Source organism: Trichosurus vulpecula, chromosome 3 (assembly GCF_011100635.1).
Source record: "Trichosurus vulpecula isolate mTriVul1 chromosome 3, mTriVul1.pri, whole genome shotgun sequence".
Classification (NCBI taxonomy): domain Eukaryota; kingdom Metazoa; phylum Chordata; class Mammalia; order Diprotodontia; family Phalangeridae; genus Trichosurus; species Trichosurus vulpecula.
Genome location: NC_050575.1, coordinates 287279207 through 287292203, shown reverse-complemented (window position 1 = coordinate 287292203; position 12997 = coordinate 287279207).

The window sequence follows — 12997 nt, the reverse complement described above, 5'->3', positions numbered from 1 at the left end:
AATGACTGGAAATACTGTATTTTAGCAAGGAGGTAAATGAAGTATCTGCCTAGTATAAAACTTTCTAAATCAAATCAATCAACAAGGATTACCTACTATGTGCTAAGCACTATGTGATGTGCTAGAGATACAAATACAAAAAAAAAAAAATGAAACCTTTTCTCTCAAAGAGCTTACATTCCATCCAAGGAGAAAGTGGATGTAAATCAATCAAGCGAGGCAAGAGGAAATTAATCATATGAAATTACTTAGATTCGATAGGAACATATAGTAATTATACTAGCATTGTCCTTGTTTGGAGGTGTTAATAAAAATCACTCTTATTGTCTAGTCATTTTTAATCATGTTCAACTCTTGGTGGCCCCATTTGGGGTTTTCTCAGCAAAGATACTGGAGTGGTTTGCCATTTCCTTCTCCAGCTTATTTTACAGATGAGGAAACTGAGGCAAACATCATTAAGTGACTTGCCCAGGATCATACAACTAGTAAGTGTCTGAGGTAACAAATGACTTATGGTAAGAAATAATATGAGAAGGCTAATGTGGGAATTTATTTATTTTTTTTGATAATACATATTACAAATGGATTTTGTTTCTCTTGCTTTCTCAGTGGCGGGGAGAGGGAGGAGGAATATATGGATTCGGGACTGAAAATAATATTGAATCTAAAAAAGAAATAATATGATAGTAAGCATACATGTAGAATTAAACACAGTTAAAGCTGGCAGGGACTTTTGAAGTCCTCTTAGCTATTTAACTTCCTGAGGGCTTAGTTTCTTGACATATAAAATTAGGGGATCAGACAAGACAACATCCAAGGTAACTTCTAGCTCTAACTCTATGATCTCATCCAAATACTTCACATTGCAGAGAAATTAAGTAAGGCCAGAAGAGGTGATTTTGCCTAATGTTTCACACCAGTTCAGCTACAGAGGTGAGACTAAGGGGCCAGGGCTACCAACTTCCAGGCCAATGCTTTCATTTTACTAGACAATTTTGTTTCCCTAGAGTTGAAGAAGGATAAAATAATAACCTCTCTAGTGAAAATAATGTTTAGGAGGGCAGTTAGGTGGGACAGTGGACAGACCACCAGCCCTGGAGTCAGGAGGTCCCGAGTTCAAAGCCGGCTTCAGAAACTTGACCCGTACTAGCTGTGTGACCTTGGGCAAGTCACTTAACTTGGATTGCCTCACAAAAAAAAAGAAAGAAAAAGAAAATTATGTTTAGGAGTAGAGAAGAATGAGAGGAATAACCTCTAGAATTCTCTAATGGAGAAAGTACAGGATTTGAAATAAAAAAAAATAGGTTCAAGTTCCAGCCCTGCCACATACTAACCATGGGATAAAACACCTATGGATGAGACACTAAACCTCTTTGGACCTCAGTTTCCTCATCTGTAGAAGGCTGTGGTTTGGCCTGGAGGATTTCTGTGGTCCTCTTCCAACTCTAAAACTCTAAGTACTCTGAGATTGCCTCTAAGTGTCACCCCTCAGGGAGGAGCACTGGACATGAAATGGAAAGAAAAATTGGGTATGGGGCCAGTCTGGAGGCCTGGGTTTGAACACCAGTTCAGGGGTGCGACCTTATGCAATTCACTTACTCCTCTGAGCCTCCATGCCTCAACTATAAAATCAGGCACTAGATAACCTTTCAAGTCTTGGAACTTGGAGTTAAGAGAGACATGGAGTCAGACCTCACCTATGAAACTTGCCAACTATATAGCCATGGGCACATGGTTGTGCCTTCCTGAGCCTCAGTTTATTCATATGTAAAATGGAGATAATTAATTCTAGTAGTACCTACTTCACATTATTGTTGTGGAGATAAAATGAGACCAACGGTGTACAGTGCTCTGCAAAACTTTAGGCACTCCACAAATGTCACTTGCTATTCAAAGGTTTTCATGAGAGACTTTGGACACTCTGTACATAACAACTCTTCCTCCCAGATTTTCCAGGACAGTCTTAATTTCAAGAAAAATAAGCTTTTAATGAGGCTTTTGCAGAGAGGTGGCATAGGACAGCAGAAAGAGCAATGGACTTGGAGTCAGTGCCCCTGGGTTCATTTCTCAGCTTAGCCACTCACTGTGCGACCTTGAGCAAGTCCCTTGAAGTCTTCGAGAATCAGTTTTATTATCTGTAAAGTGGGAGAAGGTAGAACTTATAGAACAATCCTTTCCAGTTCAAAATCTATGATCCCAATATCCTGCTTCTTTTTAAAAAAAATTTGTTTATTTTATTTTAATTAATGGAAATGCTTGTTTTATTTCAATATCCCTTTTCAAAATATGCAGGCATTACCTCAGAGATACTGCTGGTTTTGTTCCAGACCACTACAATAAAGCAAATATCATAATAAAGCAAGTCATATGATTTTTTTGGTCCCAGTGAATATAAAAGTTATGTTTACACTACACTGTAGTCTATTAAGTATGAAAGAGTATAATGCCTGAAAAAAAAAGTTCATACTTTAATTTAAAAATACTTTATTGCTTTTTTTTTAAAGTGCTAACCATCATCTGAGCCTCCAGTGAGTAGTAACCTTTTGGCTGGTGGAGGGTCTTGCCTCAATATTGATGGCTGCTGACAGATCAGGGTGGTGGTTGCTGAAGGTTGGGGTGGCTGTGGCAATTTCTTAAAATAAGACAACAATGCAGTTTGCCATATCCATTGACTCTTTCACTTGAACACTTAGAGGCCATTGTAGGGTTATTAATTGGCCAAATTTCAATACTGTTGTGTACCAGGGAATAGGGAGGCTCAAGGAGAGGGAGAGAGAGAAGAGGGAAAGGCTGGTTGGTGGAGCAGTTGAAACACACACATTTATTGATTAAGTTTGCTGTCTTATATGGCCATGACTAATGGTAGCCCAAAACAATTACAAAAGTAGATGGCAGCTGGAAAGCAGGGACTAGCATGAGCTCCCCGCTTAGTCCCTCCAAAAACCTATAAAAAAATGGCTCTGAACCAATTCTAGAACTGCAGAACCCACAAAACAGCAGAGGGAAGCAGGGTTCCAGCCCAGAACAGCCTGGATGGTCTCTGGGTGAGGTCTATCCCACACGGAGCTGGGAGCGGAGCGGAGCAGAGACCAGCGTGAGCAGCATGGACCAACTGGACCAGGAGTCGGGCGGAGTGTGCCCTAGGGCCCTGAATCAGTGAGCTGCAGCAGTTACCAGACATCTCAACCCACAAACACCAAAGACATCAGAGAAGGTTAGTGGGAAAAGCTGCGGGAGTGGAAGGAGTTCCCCCATCCTGGGGGCAGCGGAGGTGGGGCAGCTACAGAAGTACAGTTGCAGTTGCTTCCCGCCCCAGGCCCACCTGGTGGGAGGAATTAAGTTGCGGATCAGAGTAGGAGTGAAGAGCCTGCTGAAGATCTAAGTCCACTCCGGGTTGGGGGTTCTTGGGGAAGGAGGAGGGCTGGTGTGGCAGAGCTGGCCCATCCCCCCAAGTGTGGAACGTAATTCTCTTAACTCCACAAGCAGTCATAGCCCGCTGAAAAACTCAAGGGTCAAGTTAGTTGGCTGAGAATATGGCCAGGCAGCAAAAACGCACCCAGATTCAGTCTCAGACTTTGGATTATTTCTTAGGTGACAAAGACAACCAAAACATACAGACAGAAGAAGTTAACAAAGTCAAAGAGCCTACAACAAAACCCTCCAAGAAAAACATGAACTGGTCTCAGGCCATGGAAGAGCTCAAAAAGGATTTGGAAAAGCAAGTTAGAGAAGTAGAGGAAAAATTGGGAAGAGAAATGAGAAGGATGCGAGAAAACCATGAAAAACAAGTCAATGACTTGCTAAAGGAGACCCAAAAAAATACTGAAAAATATACTGAAGAAAACAACACCTTAAAAAATAGACTAACTCAAAGGGCAAAAGAGCTCCAAAAAGCCAATGAGGAGAAGAATGCCTTGAAAGGCAGAATTAGCCAAATGGAAAAGGAGGTCCAGAAGACCACTGAAGAAAATACTACCTTAAAAATCAGATTGGAGCAAGTAGCAGCTAGTGACTTTACGAGAAATCAAGATATTATAAAACACAACCAAAGGAATGAAAAAATGGAAGATAATGTAAAATATCTCATTGGAAAAACCACTGACCTAGAAAATAGATCCAGGAGAGATAATTTAAAAATTATTGGACTACCTGAAAGCCATGATAAAAAAAAGAGCCTAGATATCATCTTTCAAGAAATTATCAAGGAGAACTGCCCTGATATTCTAGAGCCACAGGGCAAAATAGAAATTGAAAGAATCCATCGATTGCCTCTTCAAATAGATCCCCAAAAGAAATCTCCTAGGAATATTGTCGCCAAATTCCAGAGCTCCCAGATCAAGGAGAAAATAGTGCAGGCAGCCAGAAAGAAACAATTTGAGTATTGTGGAAACACAATCAGAATAACCCAAGATCTGGCAGCTTCTACATTAAGAGATATAAGGCCTTGGAATACGATATTCCGCAGGTCAATGAAGATAGGATTAAAATCAAGAATCACCTACCCAGCAAAACTGAGTATCATGCTCCAAGATAAAATATGGATTTTCAATAAAATAGAGGACTTTCAAGCTTTCTCAGTGAAAAGACCAGAGCTGAATAGAAAATTGGACTTTCAAACACAAGAATCAATAGAAGCATGAAAAGGTAATCAAGAAAAAGAACAAGAAAAAGAAATTGCAAGGGACTTACTAAAGTTGAACTGTTTTGTTTACATTCCTACATGGAAAGATGATGTGTATGATTCATGAGACCTCAGTATTAGGGTAGCTGAAGGGAATATGCATATGTATGTGTATATATATATATATGTATATATATATGTTTATGTATATATGCATATATAAGTGAATGTGTATGTATGTATATATGTATGTGTATATATATACATATGGAGAGAGAGGGAGAGAGAGAGAGAGCACACACAGGGTGAGTTGAAGATGAAGGGAAGATATCTAAAAGAAATAAAATCAAATTAAGGGATGAGAGAGGAATATATTGAGAGAGGGAGATAGGGAGAGATAGAATGGGGTGGATTATCTCGCATAAAAGTGGCAAGAGGAAGCAGTTCTGTGGGAGGAGGGGAGAGGGCAGGTGAGGGGGGAATGAGTGAATCTGGCTCTCATCAGATTTGGCCTGAGGAGGGAATACCATACATACTCAATTGGGTATCTTACCCCACAGGAAAGAAGAGGGAAGAAGATAAAAAAAGAGGGGATGATGGAGGGGAGGACAGATAGGGGTGGAGGTAATCAAAAACAAACACTTTCGAAAGGGGACAGGGTCAAGGGAGAAAATTCAATAAAGGGGGATGGGTTGGGAAGGGGCAAAATACAGTTAGTCTTTCACAACATGAGTATTGTGGAAGGGTTATACATAGTGATACACATGTGGCCTATGTTGAATTGCTTGACTTCTTAGGGAGGGTGGGTGGGAAGGGAAGAGGGGAGAGAATTTGGAACTCAAAGTTTTAAAAAATAGATGTTCAAAAACAACAACAAAAAAGTTTTTGCATGCAACTAGAAAATAAGATACACAGGCAATGGGGCATAGAAATTTATCTAGCCCTACAATAAAGGAAGGGAAAAGGGGATGGGAGGGGAGTGGGGTGACAGAAGGGAGGGCTGACTGGGGAAAAGGGCAACCAGAATATACACCATCTTGGAGTGGGGGGGGAGGGTAGAAATGGGGAGAAAATTTGTAATTCAAACTCTTGTGAAAATCAATGCTGAAAACTAAATATATTAAATAAATAAATTTTAAAAAAGACTATTACAAAAGTAACACCAAAGATCACTGATCACAGATCACCATAACAGATATAATGATAATGAAAAAGTCTGAAAAATTGTGAGAATCACCAAAACGTGACACAGAGACATGATATAAGCACATGTTAGAAAAAAATAGCACCCAATAGATTTGCTTGATGCAGGGTTGCCACTAACCTTCAATTTGTTTTAAAAAAAAAATGCATTAACTGCAAAGCACAATAAAATGAGGTATGCCGGTGTGCCTTAACTTTTGAGTTGGGAAACTATGGCCACCATTTAGTCTCTCCTAGCTACTTAAATTAGACTTAGCTTCCATGTACATCTGTTATGACCTTCTCCAAGCACACTATGGTCCTAAGAATATTAAGTCCAGGTGGCTATTAACATGGACAAGAGGTGTGTTTTCAAATCCTTCTGTTTGAGGGAATTGTTCTACATGCTCCAGAGGAAGCCCAAGTAAAAGGCAATAAGATCTGGGAATTTGATCAAAAGTAATAAATACCATTCAGCCATCTACAGTATCTCTCCCTTTCTCTCACCACTGCAACCCCACCCACACACGCACACACATCTAAACTTCTAATAATATGGGGGATAGAAAAATGGTGTTTGCTTTTTTATTTAAAGATCCTTAAACAATAAAACAATAATGAACCTTTAAGATCAAGGGAAAGAAAGGAAAGGAATGAACATACACTGACCCACTTTCCCCATCTTATTCAGACTAAATTCTTTCTCACTACACTCTTCTCCATTAATCACTTTTAAAGCCAATACTATTAAATTCTAAATCAGACTATTATAAAAATCACATCTATGAGGCAGCTAGGGGGTACAGCAGACAGCTCTCTAGGATTTAGTGTCAAGATGTCAGGAAGACCTGAGTTTGAACCCTATCTCGGCTACTTACTAGCTTCATGGCCATGGGCAAATAACTTTACTGCTCCGGCCTTAGTTTCTTCGTCTGTAAAGTGGAGATAATAATAGCACCTATTTCACAGGGTCATCAGGATCATACGAGACAACATATGTTAATCAATTTGTAAACCTTAAAGCATATATGCACATATATGTTTTAACATATATACATATACATAATTTAAATATATACACATATGTTTATAGTTAACAATTAGTAGCAATATTAAAAGGTTTAAAGCATCATCAAGAATGCACATTTTATATCCTTTTTCTATTCAGGGGTAAGATAATGAAGTGGCAAACATGTAATTTTAATAATTTATCTCAACAAATATCTATTTTTTAAAATTTGCATTAATACATTTAATTGTTACATCTTAACTCATTTCTGAATAGATATATTCCTTCTCAGAAAATAATCTGTCATTAAAAATGTTAAAATAAAGGGGGGGGAAGCAGTTCAGCAAATGAAGTAACATGCTTACCCTATCTGACAATAAGGCAATATTCCATAATCATAATCCCTCACCTCTGCAATGAAGGGAGTGGGGTTATGTAAGCATTTTTTTTTTGCTATATGACAGGCACTGGGTCCTTGACCTATTACTATCACCCTTCTCGTTTAAAAAAAATGTATTCCTTAATTCTGAGGCCAAAAAGAAGTGTGGTGTGTTCGTTATTTAGGAACTTGCCAGCAAATATCAAATTGAAAAGTTTTCAAGATATTGCTTAAACTTAATAAATTCCATAAAATATAACAGTTTGAAGACTCCCTAGCAGGAGACAAAGAACATTTTAAAGAAAGTAGGCCACAAAGTTGATTGAGCAAGTCATTCCAAAGAGACCTGTACTGAAGAGAAACTCCAGGGCTCACATGATGACAGGGCTTTACAAAATTTATTAAAATTTTTATTCACCCAATTCTTTAGCCTGAATCTCTCTTTTTTTTCCCCAGCTTCTATAGCTTGAGAAACCTGTGGAAGTTCTTGCTGTTGGGTTAAACCAACAAAAAAAATAGGGTTCCCAGCAAAAGACAGTTTGGTCACAGCATCGAAAACACCCATGCATGAACACATGAGCACAGGCACTCACACAACCATCACTATCTTGTGCCACTGTGGTTACTATATCCAAAGTAAGTTTGGCCATGGTGACAAAGCACAAATGTTTCTACCCACTCACTCTAAAATCATTAACTCAGCTTTGAGATTTCTTTATGACACGAAGTTCTATGGAGGCAGTATGATACAAGGGAAAGAATAGTGTGCAGATGTGGAATCAGAAGAGGGGTACCAGCCAAACCTTGAGCAAGTCACCCCCTCTCTGGCCCTCACTCTCCTCCTTTGTAAGATGAGGTGACTGGACTAGAGAATCTCTTTTTATTAATAATTTATTTTTAGTTTTCAACACTCATTTCTGCAAGATTTTAAGTTCCACATTTTCTCCCCATCTCTCCCCTCCCCCCACCCCAAGATGGCATGCATTCTGATTATCCCTTCCACCAGTCTGACCTCCCTTTTATCACCCTACCCCACCTATTATCTCCGTCCCCCTTACTTTCTTGTGGGACAAGATAGATTTCTACACCCCATTGCCTGTATATCTTATTTCCCAGTTGCATATAAAAACAATTTTTAACATTTGTTTTTAAAACTCTGAGTTCCAAATTCTCTCCCTTCTTCCCTCCCCACCCACCCTCTTTGAGATGGACTAGATAATCCCGAAGATGACTTTTCAACTCTAAATTTAAGATCCTGCAAATTCTGCAAATGCAACACAGATGCCCAAAATAACGTGATTTGCCATCGGATTAGTGATTATTAGGATGGAAAGGGATGCAAAGGGAAGTCTCTTCAGAAATACAAAAGGAAAACCTTTCCCACTGCCTTGGTCCTACTTCCTAGCCCTGTGGGACCCAATTGTGTGGGTCCCACAACCCATCCAGAAGGTCATTACAGGAGTTAAACAATATTTGTTCATTTTACAGTGCAAGACAATGTACCAATCTCAATCACAAAACCTCTTTGAAGGAAGCCCATTTAACTCTCTTTTCTCGCTTATTCTGACTCTCGTATGCTGATGCTACTAGTATTATATTTCAACAAGAAAAAAAAATGACAGAAATTAGCTTCCCTCTGTGTTTCCAGGTAAGGGTTAAAAAGTGAGTAATGAGGGCCCAAAGCTCCCAGCTTTGCCTACAAAATACATTCTCTGCCCCAACACCAAATGGTTTCAATTCCCTGTTCCTTATACTCCCTACTGTCTTTTAAAGATAACTTTGGGCAGATGAGCCTCTGCAGAAAAATTTCTAGAAATTTTCTGGTCATGGAGCCTCCCACCACATACACACCCCCTTCAGCTTCCCTTGGGATGTTTGGCATTACTTCTACTTCTGCTGAATACAACCTTATTTTGAAAACCTTGGTACCTAGTAAACCTATCTTCCTTCTCTCACTAACTTTAGAGTGAAGCCTAAGTGATTACTTCTAGGTGGGGCTCTGTGTTTAGGGGATCCAAAGTTGGCCCAAAGTTCATCTTGCACTCCTGAGGATTAAATAAACATAATTCTCCTTCAGGGCATCAAGCCAAGTTCAGAGAAAAGCAGATTTCTCTTATCAGGAAGTTGAGGTGTTCGGTGATTCTTTTTTTTTTTTTTTGGACTTTCCAGGTGGCTTCTACTATATATCTATCCTTCAGTTTCCTGGTCATTTTTTTTCCCAAACTGTCTTTCATTGTTAATGACATCAAGTTAAGGCTTAACTCTTTTCTCCGCTTATCTTTTTCTCGGTGCAATGAAAAAGGTGTTTGATCTGGAGTCAGAGGACCTGGACCTCGGACAAGTCACTTAATCTCTCTAGACTTAGTTTCCCCTTCTGTAAAATGAGAGAGTTGGACTATATGACCTTTAAGGATCCTTGCAGCTCCGTGATCTTACCCTGCATCCCTGCAGTTGATCAGCTGGCTCTTCTCCAAGCCTCCATCTTAAGGAAGCTGCCCAGGCTAACAAGGTCTTCATTCCTTTCCAAACTGCACTCCTCAGCCTAGAATTTCTCTACCATGCTGCCTGGAACCTTCATTACTACCTCGCTCCATTTTAGCTTCTTTTAGGTGTTCTTCCTCTGTTAGACTACAAGCTCCTTCAGGGTAGGGACTGTCTTTATCTGTTTGTAATTTTTATTCCCAGCACTCAGGACAGTGTCCATCACACAACATGATTACTATCTCCTTTACAGAATCAAGAGAATGATAAAAAATCTAATAAATACTTTCCTGGTCCACACCAATGGTATCACCAGAACAAAGGCAACATAGTTGAGGGTTAAGAATTGGCTTTGGAGCCAGGAACGTGGGTGTAAGTCCTACTTTAGACACTTTTACTCACCATGTGACCATAGGCAAATGCTTTAGCCTCTCTTATTGTCCTTTCTTTTTTTCAAGGTTACTGTATAGCAAGCACTTTGTAAACCTGAGCTGCTATGACTTCTTGGACCAGTGACTGCCTCCTCTCCTCCCACAGCCTTTTACCTTGTATTTATTTTGTAGGTATAGTATTTATACAAAGTTGCATCTCCCTAAGCAATATAAACTCCTTGAGGGCAGGGACTGTTTTGGTCTTGTATTCCCAGAGTTGGCCACAGTGCTTGATACATAGTAGGCACTTAATAAATTCTTACAGATCCATCTGCCTCCCGCAAGGTTACTACCCTTGCTACACCTACTAAGTGCCAGGCACTGTGCTAAGCATTTTACAAATGTTAGCTCAACCATTCCTTACAATAACCCTGGGAAACATTCCCATTTTATAGCTGAGGAAAAAGAGACAGAGGAAAAGTGACTTGCCCCAGGGTCACAAAGCTAGTAAGTGTCAGAGGCAGGATTTGAACTCTGGTCTTCCTGACCCCAGGCCCAGAGCTCTATCCACTGTACCACCTAACTGCCCTAAAGATAGCATAACCTTATCTATTGCCTCCATTACTGGTACACTTAAGATGAGGCCTAGCACTTTGTAATAACCTTGAAATTTAGGAGGACCTGGGTTTGAATTCCTTACCTTGTTAGCTATGTGACCACAGAGGGACCATAATACATGTTGTACATACTTCAGAGTCATTGTAAGGATCAAATGAGATCATGCATTAAAGTGCTTTGCAATCCCTAGCGTGCTGAATAAAATTTCAATAATAATCATCATATCTCTCAAGACTGAAAAATAAGAATTTTTAAAATAATTTTTCTACTAATATCATTACCCCAAATAAGTGGGAAGAAAAAAAACAAAACAGAAATGGCATTCAGAATCCAGGAAATTTGGATTTGAAGTCAAAGGACCTGGATTCAAATCCAGTCTCTCACACTCCCTCCATGACAGTCACTTTTGATAAGCCACTTAACCTCTGTAGGTATCAGTTTTCTTACCCGTAAAGCGGAGGTATTGGACTAGATGATATCTCAGGTTCCTTCTAGCTTTTAATCTATAATCCTAAAATCGTGTCTTTCCCCTAGGCGGGACAAACAGAACCCACATAACCTCCAATTCCATATGTGTCACAAGGTTGGGTTTGGTTTTTTTTTTAATTCAAAGGGAGGAAAGAACATTTTCTGACTTGCTAAAATGGGAACTCAGGGTCAGAAAAGCTGTACACCAATGAATAATCTCCACTTCAAGGCAGGCAGTGCCATCTAACCTGGGCCAGTTTGTGCACTAAACTGAGCACATCATAAAATACAAGGGTGGTCAAAAGTCACCCAGCCTTCACAATGCACATGCTGAAACATTTTAATACACAATCTTGAAAGAATGGTAATCAGTCATGTGATGAAGGGGCTGGGGTGGAGTACATGTTAATTTCTGTTGAACATTCTTGGTCTAGAGCCTCGAATGCAGATGCCAACATAACAAACAATTCCATGAACAGCTAATTGCTCCTTTTTCAGTTGAGGTCTTCAAGGTTACCTTCAATGTGTAATTATTTAGGGACAGGAGGAACCCACTACTAATTTTAAAAGGCTCTGTTTTCCCCTAGATGCACATACGTAACTCCTGCTAATGTTACAGGCACTAATTAACCTCTAGAAAGTCAACTGAAGGAAAGAGAAAAATGGGTCCCCTAAATCAAGACACCTCCTTCCAATAAGCTGGAGGCCCCAACTCTACAGTGTTTATAGGTGCTTGGCATTAATATCCCAGAGAATCATATATTGCACAACTTTTTGTTTCTTAGCCCTTTTTTTTTCAGTTTGAACCGTTGCATGCTGTTCTGTATTATTTCCATTACTTAACATACAAAATCCCCCTTGCCCTTCAATGTTTCCCCAAAGAGTGGAACCAACATACTCGCCAACAACAATCATATTTTTCACATTTATCTTTCCCAAGTACTTTCATATACATGGTAAAGAAGATGAACTAATACGGAGTAGACAGATATAATAATCCCTCTTTTTAAAATGGGAACAGTAAAGCCCAGATTAAGTGACTTGCTTAAGTCACAATAAGCCAATAAAATCTGCCTCTTAGCCTGATCTGCCTTTCCCAGCAGACTCACTAGGAACAGGTACCTTTTCTCCTGACCAGTAAGTTACTATCTGACTTCTCTTACTTACAGCCTTCCTAGCAGCTCTGTCCCTGGTTCACTGGTTCATTGTGAACAAGGCAACTTAAACCAACCATGGGATCTTTTTTATTTTTTGGCCCGTGTTTTCAATTCCATTCAGCACCCAGAACATTGAAGACCCAGGTATTCTCATGCCTGTGGCACAATGGGAGGGAGGGAGGAAACAAGCATTTATGAAGCACCAACTATGCACCAGATACTGTGCAAATATTATCTCATTTAATCGTCACAAAAACCCTGAGAGGCAGGTGCTATTAATAGCCCCATTTTACAGTTGAGGAATGTGAGGCAGAGAATAAGTGACTTACTCAGAGTCACACAGCTAGTATTGTCAGAGACAAAATTTGAACTCAGATCTTCCTCACTGCAGGCCCAGCAATGTAGCCGTCTTATCACGTAGCTACCTCAATCAATTCTATCAATGGAAAGAAAGCTACCTTAGAGTCAGGAAAACCTGGGTTCCAGGTCTACCTGGGGCACATAGTGACTATGTAATCACTCCAGTATCTTTGCCATGCAAACCCCAAATGAAGTCACAGGGGGTAAGGCAACCATTCTAGTCAATACTAACCTTTCTCTTCCCCTGCAATCCCCAAATTCTAAGTCTACACCATTCCTTTTGGCACTTAACCAGTCACATGGTATATCCTGCTGTTCAGTTGTGTCTGACCCTTTATGACCCCAGTTTGG